Consider the following 13,744-nt stretch of genomic DNA (forward strand, 5'->3'; position numbering starts at 1 on the left):
CCTACCCAAGCTTGGACGACATTTCTTTGCAGTAAAGACGCGTTGCATAATTTACGCTTCTCGGATGCTATGCCTACCTATGAAGCGTGATGCTTACAGATTTACTTAAAATCATTGCAAAACAGGAGAATATTCTCATCGTTGTCTTTCATTTTTGTTCCGTGGTGCTGTTGATTGTCCGATGACAGGATTTTCTTAAATATCCCGCCAAAGCTCTTCGTAGGTTTTCTATTTTAGACTCTCAAAATCTCAGATTGCTTGATTTAAACCCTCTCTTTTCTATGTATATAACTCTTTTTATCGTTTCCGAATATTTTCATAGAAGTTATTCAAGAAAGGTGGTGACTTGGTCTCTCCCACAAGGAAATCCATAAATACACTTCGACCTCACCCAGTGAGACGACTCGTTACTTGATGTCAGGAATAGACGGGGAGCCGACATAGACAGCGACTACGAACTAATTACCGGTAACGTCGAGGTCAAGCTGAAATGCAGTAAGAAAAAGTACACACCACGCAAGCATAAGCGACCAACGTCCAGCTCATAACAACACTGATTGGGATGTTACCATCGCCACGCTCAGGCAGATCGATCAGGAAAAACTTTGCACAATAAAGACCACCAACGATCTCTGATCTCTGACACCACTTGGGGCATCATTCAGCGCAGAAACGAACTTAAAAGGCAACTTATCAGCGATGGCTCCCTTCGACCAGCTTACAGAGAGGTGGTGTAGCAAGTAAAGAAATCGGCCAGAAATGGCAAGAGAAAGTTCGTTGAAGACCTTTCTAGCGATGCCGAAGCGGCAGCAGGAGTAAACAACATGAGACAGCTGTACCGGATAGTTAGCCGCGTAACCAACCAGCAGAGTAACAGCAACCAGCCGATCAGAGATCTGAATGGTGCTTTGCTGACTTCCAATGATGAGCAGATCCAGCAATAAAATAACAACATCCTGCCCCATCCTAGCGTAGATTACGGATGCAATTAAAAAGATAAATCGGCGGGCGAAGATGGCTGGCAGCCTGAAGTAATGACAGCCAACCCGCAAATAGCAGCGGAAATCCCCACATTACCGCCGTCTGGAGCAATGAAAAGCTGCCTCCGTCCTGAACAAAAGGCATCATAGTGAAGCTGCCCAAGAAAGGCGACCTGCTTGACTGCGGCAACTGGCGAGGAATAACGCAACTTAACACCATCTACAAAATCGTAGCCGTGATCATATAAAGCAGGCTCAAAGATATCGAACGCTCCTCAAGAGACGAGCAAGCTGGTTTCCCCCTCTCCGAAACTGTGTTGACCAAGCCAACACACTTCGGATTAGAGTAGTACATGCTGTTCGCGCTCTACATGCTGTTCGTAGACTTTAAGAAGGCCTGGACTTCGCCGATGACATCTGCTTTTTCTCTCAGAAGCTCTTTGACATACAAGCGAAGGCGGACAAACTAGTCACGCTGGCACGCACTGTCGGACTGGAGGCCGAATGCATACAGTATGGGGGAGGAGTTCGCAATTCTCTAGGGGCACTAAATTACAAATATTCGGCTCAAGCGTGAAGTCCGTATTGTTGTACGGAAGCGAAACATGGCTGGTCTCTAACACCATCGCACAGAGGCTACACTCCTAGAGAAGCAAAAGCCTCCGCATCATCTGCAGAATATTCTGGCCAAACACCATCAGTAACGACGCACTGTGGAGATTAACGAACGAGGACCCCATCCTTAGGAAAATCTAACGCAGAAAGTGGCGATGAATAGATCACGCATTCAGAAAACCACCAGACCGAGAATGGCACTGGAGTGGAACCCGCAAGGAAGCAGAGGTTACGGTCGACCACTTGGAGAAGGTCGATGCTGCGCGAACTAGCAGATGCCGATATCTCATGGGACGGTGCAAAAACAACAGCACAGAACCGTGTGAAGAGTCTTGTTGAGGCCCTACGATCCCGAGAGAAATGAACAAGGAAAATTCAAGAAAGGAAAATAATAAAACTATATATACATATGTATTTAATTTTTACTTTTATTTGTATTCTTATTTTTTTCTTTTTTTTTTTGGAATCATTAAATCATCTTTTTCCCCAGTTTTTGTATAGGTATGTGTGGTAAAATTAAAATTTTTAAAATTTAATATTGAAAAATTTAAATATTCTTAATGTATCCAGCGTTAAAAAACTTCGAACCATTTTTTTTTATTTTTAATAAATCTTATTCACGCCAATAGTGTTTAATGGTTAGTCAAAAAAAAAAATTTTTTTTTGCATTTCTATGATTCAATATTTTCACATGAATTTTGCGAATAAGTAGCAAGTCAAATAACACAGACGTTTTAATCTCAAATAAATACTACTTATTCATAGACTATATGCACATATGTCTTAATATATGTACGTATGCATGTGTTATATGCACTAAGTAAGCAGATAATAGCCAGCCAATGTATAGAGGCAGTGACAATCGACACAGGCGAACTGCTGGACTTTATCAACAAACGTCGTTTTTGTTTTCCATATTTAATTGAGTACAGAGATCTTGAAATTATTACTCTCTAATTTTACAAATTTCAAATTTATTACAACTCTACATATCTACATCATATACATATACGACGAAATATGAAAAATTAAAAATTTTTAATTATTCAAGGAAAAAATAGAAAAAGGAAATATCTTCTGCCGCATATGTGAACGCGTGGGCGTATGAGTAATATCCATTTTATTGGGATTATAAACTCTGGCATCTCTGCAACTGCCAACAACTCGAGATGCGAGGTTTGTGCATTTTTAACGTCGTATGCGCGACGATGTGTTTAAGTTTTTATGACTATGCAACTGAGTGAAACACTGGCAGTGTTCAGCTAAATACAAATTGTGGTGATGCTTCGAATGAAACTTTTTAAAAATAATGATTGCGGCATAAAGTTAATTGAAATCTTTTCAAAAAGTGTACAGCTTGTTGGAATAAAGCGCATATATTTTATATTGAAATACTGAATACACTGTGAAAAATTGCGTGCATAATTGAAAGACATCATTCGCAATTGCTGTACCTACCAAAACTTTTTGAATCCTTGAACTGGTAATCCAATTCCAATACAGTTCTCTGTTTCTGGAGCTTTTGTTATCCACTCGATTTTTATGATTAAGGCACTTATTTTCGCTGGCGCTTGATTCGCGTATATTCACATTCAATCAGTTCGCCTCTTCACTCTTCTTAATGGTTTCCGAGTAACGCGACGCTTTATTTTTTATCAATTTATCTTCTTCTTTTACTATTTTTTATCAATTTATCTTCTTTTACTTTTTTATCAATTTATCTTCTTCTTTTACTGTGAATACAATTTTACTTGAATGGCTTGTGTCGCTAAGTTCTCTTGCTTTCCGCTTTGGACAAATTGGTGCAGTATTTTTACAGTGTACGAAAAATTCTTCAGACGCGCTGGCGATTTATTCTGAATTTTCTATTCGTGCTGAAATCGGAAGTGACGTCACTTCACAAAAAAAGACGATTACTTAGTCGCAGAGTTCTACATGTAAATATGTATGTAAATACTACAGGGATTCTAATTTCTTTACACGCTTATGGTTTTACACTAATGTACTTTGGAATACTTTTTTTATTGTAATAATATTAATATTTTCCAATAATAGTCATTTAATTATTATATCCGCTCACGTTTTGTACAATTCTACACTTTTCTTTTCTCCTTTTCTACTTTTATATTCGTTACAAAAGTCAGCTCCTTTATTGACATTTACTACAAATACCGTTAGGTGTAAGGCGCTTTGTTTCGTATTGTTGTGAGGGGTTAAAGTTGCAATAGTCGTTGAGTTTATTTATTGAATTAGTCAATTAAATTCGTTGCAATTTATTATTTGATTCAATTAAAGTACACCAGAACTTTTTTCTTTAAAAGTATTCGTCGTCGGCTTTTGCAAGTACAAATTTTCCGTATTCTTAGTCGTTTCTTTATTCGATTTTCCTCTATTTATTATATGTAAAACTAATGGCATTTATGAAAATTCTAACGAATAGTTTCGTAGAATTTTCCCTGGCCAATGTGAGATCTTTCGTTTCGGTCGGACACCGATTGACTAACGCGGCCGGTCGAGCTTTGCACGCTACGACACCAAGTAGTCCGCAAGTTTTCGGCGTCATCGAAAACGCTTTTGCTTCGCCTCTGCAGCAGTTTGTTTTGCTAATTGTCAAACGCGCACGCAAAAGACGAGCGAGTAGCGAACGAAGCGCGATAAGCGAACAAGTCAACGCAAAGCTTAATTTGTTGAAGTTCTGCCAGTGGTTGGTGGTCTTTTCTCGCTCTGCGGCAGATGCGGACCAATGTACTTACTATGTATGTGTGTGTGTGTGTGTATAAGTGTCGATATGGCTGCCGACGGTTACTATGCAAACGCAAAGCTTTTGCGCGTATCGCCGAAATTCTTTCCATTTCCTAGTCGAGTATTTTTAAATTTGTCCGCAGCCGGTCAATTCGCAATGGCCAACAGCGAATTTTCAGCTGTCTGCTTGCCTGATGATTTGGCAAATCGCTCGTTGGTACTTCCATTTCGGCACATTATTTTCCTTGCTAGCACATGCATAGATATAAACAGGGTGCGTATTCCATCTGTTTTGTTTGGCCAGCATTTCGATTTGGGTGCCACATAACGGTTAGCATTTGACAATTGTAGGGGGGTAGTCGATAATAATAATTTATTATGGGACATTAAACGCAGCATTTTCTAAATAACTGCTCCTTTGTGAATATGCGAAGCAAGTTTTTAAATTATGATAGGATAAATGGCAGCCCACGCAAGCGACAAAGAATCAAAGAAGCAAAATTTGTTCAGAGAGTAAAAGCCAAACAGTGGAAAAAAGGAAGAACGGACTTTGGATAGGAAAATTTCGACCAAACGGTGGCTGATTACACTTGTATTACTCGCTTCAAGCTACTGATGAAAATCACCAGGTGTGTGATATTTAAACCTGCCATATCCACAGGTATAGCAAAAAAGTGAGAGCCCAGATGCCTGCATCTTAGACCGATGAAAGCAGACAGCTGAGAAGAAGGTGCTGAGATGTTTCCACCAAATATTTGAAGTAAAGGACTTGAAGCAATGCCAAGTTTCACTGCATAGATATCTATCGGCGAAATTGAGCAATCCAGAATGCATTCAGGGAGGTTTAACGGATATTTTCTTTACCGATGGATCCAAGAATGAAATAGGGTCTGGAGCCGGATGATACTTAAACGATAGTAATAAGTATCAGTATGCTATCAATATGAAATGGCAACTGTTTTCCAAACGGAAATTTTTGCCATCCTGAAAGTAGGCGAATGAAAATCGAGAGGAGATGGAACGGGAAACAGATTGAAGTTTTCACTGACAGTCAGGCTGCACTAAAGGCCCTGGAGAACGCGAAGCAAACCTCAAAGATTGTTCTCGAATGTAAGAAGAATCTTAATTCTGTCGCAAGGTAAAACAGGCTTGTACTTATATGAGTTCCGGGACACTCAGGTGTTCAAAGAAACGAAATTGCCGACGAATTGGCCAACCATGGATCAGCGGTGCCCCCACAGGGGCCAGAGCCAATAATCGGAATCAGTTCCGCAGGAATCATGAATTGGATCAGCGATTATGTAGACAATCTACATAAAGAGCGATGGTCCGGTCTAGAACGCTGCAGAACTGCAAAATGTTTTGTGACAAGTCCGAACAGAAAACTGTCAAACTTTCTACTAAAACTTAGAAGGAAAGACATTCGGTTGATGGTCGGTATCATCACAGGACACAACCTATGGGGTCAGCATATGACCACTATTGGAGTCATGAGGACCCAGTATGCCTATCATGCTTGGAGGAGGCGGATAGCACTAAGCATTTTCTCTGTGAGTGTCCTGCCTTTGCTAGAGCATGGCTACGAGTTTTGGGTTCCGATGTCATGAGAATGAGTAATATTCGTTCTCTAAAACTGGAGGATATTTACAGATTCGCCAAAGACTCTGAAAAGTTCTCATAGGACTAACTATCTCTATCTCTGTCTCTATTCTTTCCTATCTCTTTCTCTGATACTTTTCTCCTTCCCTCCTTGACTATCTACCCCCTTTCCAGAACTTTGAATACAATGGTCTTTTTAGCCTGAGTGTTTTACGCTCGGCCTTTTCAAATGTCAATTTCAAACAGGAAAAGTTTGCTTCCAGTTCTTCTTTCTATAATTTCATAAAAACAAAAAAAGTAAAAATTAAAAAAAAAAATTATATGCAAAACTGATTTTTTTATACACTAAGCAGAAAAGGTCTTCGTTCAGTTTTTCTTTCTACAATATTCATAAAAACAAAAAACGTAGAAAAAGTTTGCGTTCAGGTTTCCTTTCTGCAACATCCATAAAAAAAATTTTTTAAATCCCAAATTATAAAAAAAAATTTACCATATGCCTAATTGATTTTTTATACACTAAGCAGGAAAAGTTCGTGTTCAGTTTTTTTCTACGAGATTCAGAACGTTCGTCATGTTAAATCCTTTTCAGTAATTTTTTATAAAAATGTAATTCTTACTATTAAAGAAACCTGTAAGTCTAAGTTACAAACTTTGAGCAAAACTCACAAAATTTCTCATCAAAATTTAAATTTTTGTGTTTTTAGAATTTTTTCGAGTACACTATGAGCTTTGAAATCATTTAATTTCAGCACAGTAAATGCAAGTACAGAGCGATTTAAAATTCGCATTGTTTTTTGGTAAGTTTTCCGCCTAAAGGACTTGCGCATTTTCTTTTATATGAGAAAATTTCGAGCATTTATTCTATAGAAAAACATGCGAAAGTCCTCAGGAAAAAAAAAGTATCAAAAATCAAGACGAATTTTTGGCCACTTCAAGCTTGCACTCGTCATTGTACTAAAATTTATGTGAGCTTTTACTCTTTTCTGTCCTCAAGCGGCCTTCTGAAATCGGGCTAAGCATTTATTTCCATAATCTCTCGCCGCGGGACTACAGTCAAGTATAACATCACGGAGAGGAAAGTCGATTAGCCGCCGCTGCTGTGTCTCAGATATCTACCAAACTCGAGAAATGCGTATTTATTAGCTTCATAAGTTCCCTCGAGGATCCCCGATTTACCCACGACAAGAAGGATCTCGCGACTTTGCACGTCTGCGCACTAGTCCAGCGCAGGCTGAGTTGAGGCAACGCCAATCTTTCTAGGAGGTGGCCACAAGTTCTCAAGGAAACCCCAATCCTCCCATTTCGCGGTGAAGCCATCTCCAAGGTCCCCTGTCTAGCCTGGTCATCAGCACAGCAGTTTGGCTCTATGCCACTGCGACCGGGAACCCAAATGAGACTAATGTCGAAGTATGCAGCCCAATTCAAGTTTGACTAAAATATTCGCATATATTTAAAGTTCGCCCCAGACCGAATTCGGCACTTTCGTACTTGTTTTTAATTAATTTCTTCACTTAGTACCAACATTTAGAATATCAAATGTCGATTGTCAACTATACAATTTGTGGGAGTTTTTCCAACTAACCTCAACTTTATCATGCTAATAAATACATTTCGTTCTTTCCCATTTCCTATTAAGCCCTCGGTCCGATATACTCGTATAAATATATTGAAAGGATAGTTGGTGTACCCTCTAAAATTAGTGGTAAAGTTTTAAGTGAAGTGAAGTTAATTAACCCAAGAAATATTCTCAACCCATGAAGGGTCGTAATGCTAAATCCCCTCATAATAATAATAACAAACAAAAAACAATTGCTTTTGATCAGTCTGCTTTTACCAGTCTTAAAAATAGATGAATATTAATCATGGATCCCTACCCCAGCCCTACCATAGTTTCAATACTAGCAAAATTTACTTCGTTAGGCATTTATGAAAACAAAAAGACTTAAAGTTAGAAATACTTCATCAGCTCGATTAATAAAGCTCTTTTTATTTGTTAGATCAGATAACAACCCAAGGCGCCTTCATTAAAGTGGTGGCACTAGACCAACAACAATGTTCAGTGCGTTTGATTATCAAAGCTATTGGGAAACTAGAAAACAAATCATAATTTTTACCAACACCACCTTTAACAGATTCGCCTTGTAACAGCCCGTAGATAGATTTCTCTATTCTCACAAAAATTGAGATACGAAGCTTATACGAAAAAGCTGATTGAAGAAGCTGAACTACACATATAAAGAATTTGAGCTTTGAGACCGTTTTGTACGTACTGATGGCTAATTGACTTTAAAAGAATTAAGAACTCCTTGCCTTCCGGAAAGAATGAGGGAGAATAATGGTAGAATACAAGATTACGCAGGCTGAAGTGGAATTTTGATAGAAATGTTGCTGTGATTTAACTCTAGAAGAGCTATTGAAGCAAAATTAGTGGAAAATATCAAACAAATTTTATTATTATTTTTATTTTACAACGCTTACGTAATAATAAATTATTAAATAAACTAAAACAAATGCAGCGCTAGCAGCAGAGACTCGCGGTTGTAATATTATTTTGACATTTAGCATTTCTAAGCAGACATGAAACGTTAGGTTAGGTTAATGTAAGCTTGAAAGATAACTGAAAAGTAAATAGAAAGAAAATTCTTATTTGTAGACAAAACAAATTTAAACAAAACTCTGAAATTACGTCAACTCAACAAATACATAATTCAATAAAATTCACTGAGAACCGAGTAGCACTACCACAACTTACCACACCTTCGGCATCTGTTGTTGTTGTAGCAGTACCTTTTCCTGTCAGTGTAGCGTAAATCACCGTCCGTCCTAGTCTAGCTCATCTAAGGGTGCGACCAGAGTGAACGCTGAAAGCCGAGCCGAGATTGCCAGTGCGATAAAGATTGTCAGTGCGATAAAACTGATTACATACAAGTCAATACAAATAAGCTTGTGTATAACACAGTGAGCGCCGACAAGAGCAGAGAGCAAAGCCGATGAGTGCGAGAAAACAGTTTCAAAGCGTTTTGCTCGCTTTTTTGGATTGTTGATGTTTACTTTTTAGAGTGCAGTTGTGTTTTTAACACACTTTTATTAGGTCGGGTTGTGTGTACGTGTGTATGTATGTATGTATGTATGTAACGGAATCTTTGAGCTTAATTTTCACTGGCTTCTAAAAATCTGATCGACTTGAAATTTTGCACACCTATCAAGGAGCGATGACAATGCAATAATTTGATAAAAGTTTTCCATTATCCTTATTAGGATTGCCAGGATTAATATTTTCTTTTTTTACCTGTGGGCAAAAAGTACGGTGAATTTGGTTGTAAAATGAAAAATCTTTATTTATTCTTGTAAATCAATTTCATCCCCTTCAAAATAATCCCCTCTCGATAAAATACACCTATGCCAACGATTTTTCCAATCCCCGAAACATGCCAAATAGTCCATTTCCGGTATAGCCATCAGCACCTTCTTCGATTCAGCTTCTATCTCCTCAATCGACTCGAAACGCGTTCCCCGGAGTGGCCTCTTGAGTTTTGGGAATAGCCAGAAGTCACACGGAGCCAAATCAGGTGAATACGATGTGCGGAATTTTTGGCGAAATGGTCACGAAGAACGAGTGCAGTGTGAGACGGTGCATTATGATGATGCAAAAACCAAGAGTATATTGTTGAAATTTAGCTGGATATTTTCTTAAATCATTATATATTATAAATGATGAAATTCACCAAATTCATTCCTTTTTAGTGTAATTGGATGTTTTCCAAACTCTTTTGTGTTAATAATTGCATTAATCACACTAGAAGAAGCAAAATACTCTTCATCAGATGAGTCCATTACCGTGTACAGCAATTTTATAAACACAAATGAACAACAAAATTAAATGACATAAGAGCAAAACACATGGAATAAACAGAATTTCAGCGCTGATTCTCGCATTCACTGTGTTATATACAAATTTTCTTCTCGCATGAAAATAAGCGTCAATAAGCTCGGCTCGGCTCCGCTCGGCATCAGCGTTCACTCTGGTCGCACCCTAACGGAAGACCCAGCGAACTTGCTGTTTCGACAGGTTGGGTCCAGAAGGAGAGGGATGTTAGATGAGTGGGTTTGGTGGGGCTGTTTGAGAAGGCGGTTATTGTCGTGCGGGGTGCCTTCACATGCCGGACATATGTTTAGTGTGTCGGAGTCAATTCTGGATAGGTAGGAGTTTAACCTGCTACAGTATCCAGAACGTAATTGTGTCAAGGTTACGTGGGACTCTCGGAGAAGTTGGAGCCCTTCGTCTGCAATGGGTGGTGGTTGAACTTCGATGACGGCATTCGGGGGTCGGAAGCTTTAGAAGGTGGTAAGAATCTCCCCATTAATGTCGTTAATTGTCGGTCTGTTTTGTCCAGGATCTCGCATAGGTGAGACCTGCGATAACACCCCAACAGGAACTGCTTGCTGAGCTGTTTATTATGCTCCTTTACAGGGATCATATGGGTCTCGTCGTGTAGATGTTGAAGTGGGGACATCAAAATACTTCCTGCCGCAGCCCTAATGGCAGTGTTTCGAAAGGTTTGTAGCTTCATCCACTGCGTATTACTGGTTTCAGGCGACTATACAGGCGCAGCATAGGTTAAAACCGGCCGACCTTTTGCCTTAAATGTCGATAGCAACATTTCTTTATGCTGCCGGCAAGCGATTTGAGGACCTTGTTGCGATTTGGACTGTGAGTGTCAATAGCGGTTGAATGCGCTGAGAAGGAGAGCAAACTTTCGAAGGTAACTCCCAAGATTTTGGGGTTGTTAACAGTCGGAGTGTCATCGACTTTTACTTAAGTTGTATTTTGACCTCCTTTGTCCAGGTGTTCGGCATCGGTCGTAGGCGCAATCAAACAAAATAGGGATGGGAGCTTTCTAAATGTATTCTTCCCCACATTGAGTAAACCATAAAAGAAACATAATCCACTTGATTGAGATATGTTAGTTCGCAGTCAAAAATTATTTCCAATTCTTTATTTTCATGTAAAGAAGAGATAAAAAGATAAAGAAATTCGATTTTGGAGGGTGCACGGGCTACACTCAGTAGTTGGGCTGCCAACTGCCGTCTTAGAGTCAACTCTGACAAAACGGAGTTGATGCTATTTACCAGAAAATAAAAGCCTCCACCTTTTAAGCTTCCAAGATTAAACAACCAATGCCTTACACTTGCATCGGGAGTCAAGTATCTTGGTGCAATACTTGACCCCAAGCTCCACTGGAATCTGCACATAGAAAATCAAGTTAAGAAGGCCAATATAGCCTTCTACGCCTGTAAATCTATGTTCGGCAAAAGATGGGGTCTCAAGCCACGTGTCGTACTTTGGATGTACGACTTAGTGGTTCTGCCAAATTTTGACATATGGTTGCCTAGTTTGGTGGGTAGCTCATTAGAACACCACTAAACTATAGAGAGTGCAGAGAACTGCATGTGCGACCATCACTGGTGCTTGTAGAACATGTCCCACTGCTGCGCTCAACGTTATTCTGCACTTGCTTCCTGTGGATCTGCCAGTTAAATCCATTGCTGCTCAGAGCACTATTAGGTTGAAGGAGATTGGCGTTTGGAAACAATTTCCTGTAGGACATAGTAGCATCTTGAAGCAGATCTCCCCTTCCTTCTCTGTTCTTCGCTCTGATCTCTCCATCCGCAAAGTGGGTTTTGAGGGTTATGCTTGGGCTATCTTTCCGAATAGGCAAGATTGGAAAGAGGGGAGAGTCGGCAGAGATAGAGGTACATCTGTTTTCACTGAAGGATCTAAGATGGAATCTAGAGTGGGAGCGGGGGTTTTCTCTAAATAAGCCAGCACTTCGGTATCCTTTAATCTGGCGGAAATAAGCAGCGTTTTTCAAGCAGAGGTCTTCGCGATCCTGCAAGCATGCAAAATGCTTCGGGATGGCTGTTGGGAGGGAGACATTAATATTTTTATCAATAGTCAAGCTGCGATTTAGGCCCTGTCGTCGCCGAATTCCAGCTCTCTTCTGGTGAACTCCTGTAAGGAGGAACTCAAACGTCTGAAACGTGCAGGAAACATTTCCCTTATCTGGGTTCCTGGGCACAGGAATATAGAGGGAAATAAAATTGCCGATGAGCTTGCCAGGAAGGTGTCGACAGAATCGGTTTCAGCTGTCCCCTTCTCAGACATCGATGTCCCCTTGACCGTTGTTAAAGGGAAACTACACAATTTATTTCTAAAAAAACCGCAAGACAGATGGAGGTCTGTCTCATCGTGTGCTATTTGGAAAACTCTTTGGCCTCATATGGCCACTCTTTGGCGGCATATGATATAAACAGAACGCTTAATGTAATGGGAATCCCGCGCCATTCAATTTCCAAACTTATTGCGGTGTTCACTGGTCACTGGGTGATCGGTACTCATGTGGAGAAGCTTGGAATTCCATACAATCCCTATTGCAGAAGATGTTGGGATCCTGCAGAGAAGGAGACTTTTGAGCACTTCCTTTGCAAATGTCCGGCTCCGGGGGCAAGGCGCTTGAGATTCCTTAGCGTACCCTTTGGGAATGGCTTGAAAAAATTCTCCAGCCTAGATCCCTTTTCTCTCCTCCACTACATCAACAGCACTGGATGGCGGCAGAAGGTTTTTTCTTCCCAAAATTTTTCTTTTCACAGGTAGTGGTCCACATTATGGTATCAAAACGGCACGTAAGTGCTACTTGAAGTGTGCCTGGGGTACTCTTCACCTTACCTACCTACCTACCTACCTAAAGAAATGTCGATACATCATTCAAGCGCAATTTAATCAGTCAAAATAATATAAACTGCTAAAAAATTTCTTTGAAACGGACCCTTTACTATATATGGTATGTATGGGCATGCAAAAACACACGCACAACAATACTGAGGTTAGGTATAAACATACTTTTGACTTGCTTTCTTATGCCTTATTTTTGTTTTGTTTTTGTGGCGTCAAATGAAGACTACGCTCGTGTGTTGACCGAACGTTGCAAGAAAGAATTTTTCACTTTCTTTTATTTTCCTTTCGGTCATTTGGGTTGTTTTGTGTACAAAAATGTTTTCGGGTACATGCATATACGCACACATACATACATACATCCATACATATGTAAGATTAGTTTGTTTTTGCTGTCCCGTGTTTTCAATTTGTATATTTTATTTGAAAGATTTATTTTCTTTTCTTTTAAACATTTTTTCCACCTTTAACGCCCCTTTTTTACTGCTTCATTATCATCTTTATTCTTTTTTAGAAGATTTCAATTTTTCTTACTTGGTGCCTGCTCATTTATTAAAAATGTTTGAAAAGCGATTTCGATATAGCAAAGAGAACATCTGTATCTTTTAAAACGAGCTTTTTGTAACTACTCGGAAACCAGTTTTAAATTCGCATACAAATTTTGTTGCAGACTTTTGTTGATTTAATTTTTTTTGAATATTAGAAAAACTTATAAGTTTTTAACATATCCTTAGAGGAAATTAGCCAATTTTGTTTAGATTTTCATACAACGCTGCTAATTTATTGATTAATTATTTTTATGAATTACTTTTAGTAAGCCCCAAAATTTGTCTGCAATTTTCAACAGACTTATGAAAATTTATTTTAGTAAAATACTGTGCGCTCTAAAATTATAGTACAGGTTTTATCTATCCGGCACTCGAAGTGTAACCAACTTCAGATCGCTCGCCCGAGCATCAGCTGTCTGTTAGTTGGCTAGAGAGTTGGTCCGAGAGTAAACGCGAAAAAAGAAAATCAGTAATGGATTTCAAACGTAATAGTGGAATTGCATTATATTTGGCTGGAAAATCACAAC

The 13,744-nt window shown here is 39.3% G+C and overlaps 1 protein-coding gene across 3 annotated transcripts in view; it reads right to left on the reverse strand.

The window, feature by feature from the left end:
- Window positions 1–13,744, reverse strand: part of LOC128863613 (janus kinase and microtubule-interacting protein 2-like) — a 112,974-nt gene that overhangs the window by 91,219 nt on the left and 8,011 nt on the right. For 2 of the 3 annotated variants that reach the window (XM_054102872.1, XM_054102854.1), the window contains exon 1: window positions 3,054–4,106. The exons of the other annotated variant lie outside the window; for it this stretch is intronic. The gene's annotated coding sequence lies outside the window, so the exon portion shown is untranslated. Of the gene's footprint in view, window positions 1–3,053; window positions 4,107–13,744 lie in introns of those variants that run through there. 3 annotated transcript variants of the gene reach the window in all.

The sequence above is a fragment of the Anastrepha ludens genome, chromosome 2, assembly GCF_028408465.1.
Source record: "Anastrepha ludens isolate Willacy chromosome 2, idAnaLude1.1, whole genome shotgun sequence".
NCBI classification, from domain to species: domain Eukaryota; kingdom Metazoa; phylum Arthropoda; class Insecta; order Diptera; family Tephritidae; genus Anastrepha; species Anastrepha ludens.